The sequence below is a fragment of the Heliangelus exortis genome, chromosome 2 (genome assembly GCF_036169615.1).
Source record: "Heliangelus exortis chromosome 2, bHelExo1.hap1, whole genome shotgun sequence".
Lineage (NCBI taxonomy): Eukaryota > Metazoa > Chordata > Aves > Apodiformes > Trochilidae > Heliangelus > Heliangelus exortis.
The window spans coordinates 11,431,298-11,437,297 of NC_092423.1; the positions used below are offsets into that span (position 1 = coordinate 11,431,298).

The 6,000-nt window shown below is 45.4% G+C and overlaps 1 protein-coding gene across 4 annotated transcripts in view; it reads right to left on the reverse strand.

Moving 5' to 3' along the window:
• The window catches only part of LARP4B (La ribonucleoprotein 4B), a 53,306-nt gene extending 47,596 nt beyond the window's left edge, over nucleotides 1-5,710 (reverse strand). Inside the window, exon 1 of one of the 4 annotated variants that reach the window (XM_071734778.1) lies at nucleotides 5,570-5,710. The gene's annotated coding sequence lies outside the window, so the exon portion shown is untranslated. Of the gene's footprint in view, nucleotides 1-4,756; nucleotides 5,046-5,359; nucleotides 5,423-5,569 lie in introns of those variants that run through there. The other 3 variants (XM_071734777.1, XM_071734780.1, XM_071734779.1) reach the window with 3 other exon arrangements.
• Between the last annotated feature and the right edge of the window lie 290 nt (nucleotides 5,711-6,000).

The window sequence follows — 6,000 nt, forward strand, 5'->3', positions numbered from 1 at the left end:
TTGACCATAAATCTTCAGTGCCAGGGTATGAAAAAGCAAGCTACTTTGGACATTGGCCTGTTGATTCATCAGTTCCTTGTTTGAACAGCAGTCAGAGTCAGACTCTGTTGTGGGGCAACCTGCGACAGCATCACAACCTGTCAAAATATGCTTGTGGATACCAGCACTGAAAACAAAACCATAAAGCTGCCAAGAAATTTTACTGTAAAGCTTCAGGCGTTTTGTTGAGTTCCTGACGAATGAGATTTATCAAATGGTTAAATAGTTTTTCATCACCAGAATTACTATTTGGCTAGTATTTTGCTGTTTGAGATTCCCTTTCAGATCACTGGCATCCTATGATTATGAAATACTTGAAAATAGAATGCAGAATATTAGGTCTGCCAAGAAATACGGACAAATACTTCCACAGAATGAGAAATCTACAGTTTTTGGAAGCAAGTTTGTAACTCCACTACCAAGACATCCTTTACCATCAAGAAAGTGTTAATACTCATCATTGTTGCACATTTCCAGAAGTAAGCAGGGAAGAGCTAGTATGAAGTTAAGGGAGAATTTATCTAAGGGAAGGGAAAATACTGTTCTGATAACTGTGCAAGAAAACAAGAAACCGAAAAGCAAAAATAAAATTATACAGTATTTAGACTTGCAAAAACTCAAGCACAAGCTTTAGATAAAATGACTGTGTTCTCCCACTACACCCAAACTTGGTATATTCTTGAACAAGTCCCACATGAACTACTGATAATATCTGAAGGTGTAATTTCCAAAGTCTTTATATTGCCCATGCTTGCTATTTTCAATAGTGAAAGTGATATAGGCATTTCAGGAAGGAGCCCCTAAGAGATAAAGCTATTCTAGATCAAATTAATCATAAGCTACCATGCCAGATGCATGCCTATAGATACCTACAGGCATTGACATCTATACATGCAACAGTCCAGAACAAAAGCTGTGTGTAGTTACTACCACATTAAATACATCTGAATTCAAGGTATCTATCAACCCTAGGTGGCCATAAAGGTAACCCAGAATAAACCTTTAGTGTAGGATATCCTCTGGGGGACACCAGCACCTTACATGCCAACAGCCTTATGCTAATAACAACAAAGCTGCTGGAAGTGCAGAGGTGGCAATCCATTCAGCTTATGAACGAATGATTCCTTTTGTATTACATCATTCAACTCCCCATTAAGGAGCTGGACTGGCAGGATCCAGAATATGCATAGCCCATCCCTCCATGGTAAACCAGTGTTGGAAAAGATTAAGGCTCAAAGAAATTGGTGATTCATCAGGGTGTCAGAACAGCGTTTCCCCAATTCCCCGCAATGTTCCAGGCCGAGTTGCTAACCACATACTAGCAAGCCCTGTCAGACTTCCAGTTTTGGAGTTAATAGCTGTTCCTGAAACACATAGCCAGACACAAAATACCTGCAGCAGCACACATCACAGAATGAACACCGTCACGGCCATCCTAATCACACAATTATGCTGTGTGACAGTCACACCTAATTTAAGTGCTCCAAAGTACTTCTGTTGTCTGCAGGTATTACCCTGTAGCACCTGCTCCTTAATGGAATTGGGGGGACAACACACACAGAGAACACAGACCTGAAAGACCAATGAAACCAGATTATAAATCCTTGTCTTCATCACATCCCCAAAAGTTAACAATTATCAGCTGTGGGCCAATTAACAAAATTTGTTTCTCTCTTGCAGTACTTGGCAGAACTTGGCTAGACAATTTAAATGAATGGGTGACAAAGAAATGAGCTTCTAGTCTCCTGTTCCTACCAAGTTCCTCAAACTCACCAGTTTCAGATAAATTTTAATCATGAGTCAGTCAAAGGCAGCAAATCCTTAAAGGAAACAGGCTGTTTGAAGAGCAACAGGTCTTCATCAATTATCCAGTATTTACAGCACCATATTATTTTCATTGACCAGGTGAATATCACTGAGTTTGATATTCAGAGGAAATGCTCAGCAGTATTCTGTTTTCATGTTTGACTGTTATGATACACTGGCTTCCTTCACACAGGAAGATAATTAATATATAGGAAAAGAAAATAGAATTTCCTCAAAACACCAGCTTACAACTGTATTTACAACATCGTGAATTGATACTTTTGATAAAGCCTGCTATCAGTTCAGGGGAGGCAGGGAAGCTGGTGTGTGTGTGTGTGTGTGTGTGTGTGTTTGCACATGTTCACTTTTTTCAGGCTATCACAAACTTTGAAAAGTGCTAGTTTTAAGTTTTACATCACTTCCCACTCCCTAATTTAATGACTGGTTTATACAGTAGAAATCCATCTGTCTAGATCTTGTTTTCTATGGACCAAAATGGCAGTATTAGGATTAGATTCAGCATGTGTATGCCTTGTTTTGACAACATGGCTCAAATACCTTTCAGGGGCCTTTACTAGAAGAGTAGGTTTTACACTCTTCTACTCAGCTCTCCACATAAAAGTGCCTCTTACAAAACTGCAGGGGGATGGGTTCATTTTCTTCCTTACAACGTCCTATTTTGCAACATCCTTCCTTTCCTGCTCCTACCTGTGTGTCCATTTTGAATGCAAATACAAAAGACTGACTATATACAGGAATAAATGCAGGCAAATACTATTTTTAATAGTTATTTCTAAGAGTTACACAAACTTCATGTATAAAAGTGTCATTTGCTAGTAAATGCTTGAAGGAACAGAACACTATGGAAACCACATTTTTTACAAGGTCTTACATCATAAAACAGTTCCTCCCATGTGCATGCACATACACACACACACACATCCCAAAGCTTGATGTTATTCAGACTATAAACCGTGTTTATTTCCTTTCTTCATCTGGTGTCTCTTCCCATTTTCTCTGTGCCAGCTTTTGCCTTCTTGATGCTGCATTTGTCAGCTACCTCTACAGCCCCTTTTGCACCTTCCTTTACAGAGGATCTCTAAGACAAGAATGCTCTTCTTGAAGATCAGTAAGGCTGATGACCTTGACAAAACCTGTTCCTTCCAACACAGGCACAAGAAAAGTCAAGTGCTCTATATGCTTATTTTCATACCTTACCTGTTAATTTAAGAGATAGTGAATGTCTGATCAATACGTACAGACACCACAGAATTAAACATTAATAGTGCTGAAGTGCAAAAAATCTACCTAGTTTAAAAAAATTCAACTGATGAAACATCTATACCTAATTATTTTGTTCTTTATAACTCCTTTCGTGCTACCTTTCAGCTGTCACTTTAGATTTGTCACGCAGTATGGCCAGAAACATGGCTCTTCTGTGTCTGGCATGTGCATTTTGTGAGGTAGTGTAATAAATATTTAACAAAGAGTTTATATTACCATGCCAATTAAGCTCACAACTGATTTAAAGCCCAAGCCACTGCCAGATATGAGACTCCATGAGACTTAATAAGAGACGCAGCAACAGATCTCCCCAGAACATGCAGAGTAGACAAACCTGACTGTATTTATTTTGCATTTCAGTAAAATAGACTGAGTAGTTAATGTCACTCTAATCAACTAAAACACCAGTCAGAAATTGCCTAGATGGTTACCTCTCAAAAAGAAAAAAAACAAGAACCTCAAATCTCAAAGCCCTCACAACTACCTCCAGTTCCCGATCTTCCATCTTGCTCTGTACTGAAAAAAATTTAAGTTCCAACTGCATATCTAAACAATATATATGTACACAGCAATCATCCATACCTTTCTATATGCATATCTGCATTAGAGCAAGCCATAAAATGCAAGCAAAGCAGAACTCACTGGCACTAACACCTTTATTCCCTTAAGGCGTTTGTGTGTAAACACTTGAAAAAACAAAGAACTACAGGAGAAACAATTCAGCCTAACCCAGAACACTGTGTACACTTAAGGACTTGATTATATACCATGAAAATATGCACTTGCTTATTTAGGAACATCCAAGAGGTAAAATATTTTTCTATTAATTTATGCAAATCCTTTCAGTTTCAACAAGGATTTAAATTTTTTTTTCCCCAAAATGTAAGACAAATTAAACATAATAATTTCAGCTTCCATATTAATGGTGTACACTCCATATTAATGGTGTACACTCATAAATAGCAACATGCCTAGAATAGTAAATTGCCCATAAACACTGCATATAAAATAGTGTTTTCTGTATTTGCTTTATCAGGCCTCACCCTAGTTTCCTCCTTCCTTTCACTTCCAACAAAAAAAAAAAAAAAAAAATAGAAAATATGGACATTCTGCTAATAGCTAGAGTGATTAAGCTGATTAGCTTCCTATCTCAAAAATTAACTTGAAGAACTGCTTACAAATCTAAAGGAAACAAGTGAAAGTTCAACTGATAAAAACAGTTACCAGATTAGAATTAAAACCCAAGAGTTGTGAAATCCCAGCAAGTTTAAAAAACAGAGCACAGCGCGCTTTGACCTTTGAAAATTTATCCAAATCTTAAAAACCAGTAAAGTTTGATACGAAACTTAAAACCACATGAAAGGCTGAAGGCTTTCAATGGGGATCCTGAGGCATTGCTTAAGCAAGAGTCCTACTCCAGTTTTACTCAGGATTCAGACTGAGGCCAACGAAACTAGGCCAGAGACAAGATGCAGGATGGGAAGCCAGAATTCCCATGGTTTTACCCCAACCATGACTCAAGTTTAAACAGTGGTTTTGAAACCAGCTCGCTCTCTGTGGCCACAGGCAAGTCTTAACCACTTTGCCTCAATTCTCTGACCTGCAGAATAAAAATAATTATACTTACCTGCCGCACAAGAATCTTGTACGAGATTGTTTGGCAAGTGCATATCTGTTTAAGCTGCGGACAAGGCTATGTAGTAATTTTGAGCATCTGCACAAACTGAAACCGAGAGTGAAAACAACTCAGCCGAAGCAGCCAGCCAAGGCCCCATGACAACCAAAGCTGAGGGACACAACACTGTGAACAGGCGGCTGCTGTGGGACTGCTCCTACCTGCTCTGCGCTACCGCTCGCACTTTGCCGGGGCAGCCGGGCCGCTGCCCCCGCACACCCCTGCCTCGCACCGAGAGCCCGCCCGGCCCCGGCCGAGGGGCTGGCACCGCCCGTGATCGCCCAGAGGGCGAGGTCTCCCTCTGCCTCGGGTGTGCAGCCGGTGCTTCGGGCATGCCCCCGCACCCGCTGCCCGCGGGGACCCGCGGTAACGCCAAACCGACGCGGAGGGCAAAGCTCGCTCGGCCCCTGGCCGGTCACCGCTCGGCGCCGGGGCAGCGAGGGCTGCTCGGTGAGGCCGCAGTGCGGGAGCGGCCCCGGCGGCCCAGCCCGGCGACTCGACCTCTCCCCGCCACCATCAAGGCCCCGAGCCGGGATCCCTCCTCCTCCCTCCTACCTCTCCCCCGGGAACCGCCTCGGGTGGGAAGATGGCGGCTCCGGCCGCCTCCCCGGTGCGAGGCGGGTGGCGGAACGGGGGGTTCCGCTCCCCTTCCAGCGCCCCCAATCCCACCCTCACGCCGGGGGACGGGGGCACAACGCGGGAGCGGCCCAAGCGGGCGCCGCCGCCGCCGGGAGGGCGCGGGCCCCGGAGGCCCCTGGCACTCACCTGTCACCAGCAGCCGCCGCCGCCCTCGGGCCGGGCCTCGACGGGGAGCAGACGGGCGGGCACGGGGCGGGTCTCTGCTGGCTCCGGGGCCTCTCGCTCCTGCCGGGCTTTCCGCTAGCGCCGGGGCCTCTCGCTGCGCCGCCGCCGCCGCCGGGGCCTCGCCGCCGCCGGATGCCAGGAGGAGGAGAGAGGAGAGCGGGGCGGGGGCCGGGAGGAGGAGCAGGCGGCGGCAGCACAGCGGGGAGCGGGGCGCGGAGGAGGAGGCGGCGGCGGCGGCTCCGGGGCCCGAAACGTCTCCGAGCCGAGACTCAACCACCCGCTCGCATGAGAGACCCGCTTCCGGCTCCCGGCGGAAGTCCCTCCTCCGGCGGCGGAAGGGATTGGCCGGCGGCACCGCGCGGAGCGGCGCGCTCGACCGGCACCAGCGCCCG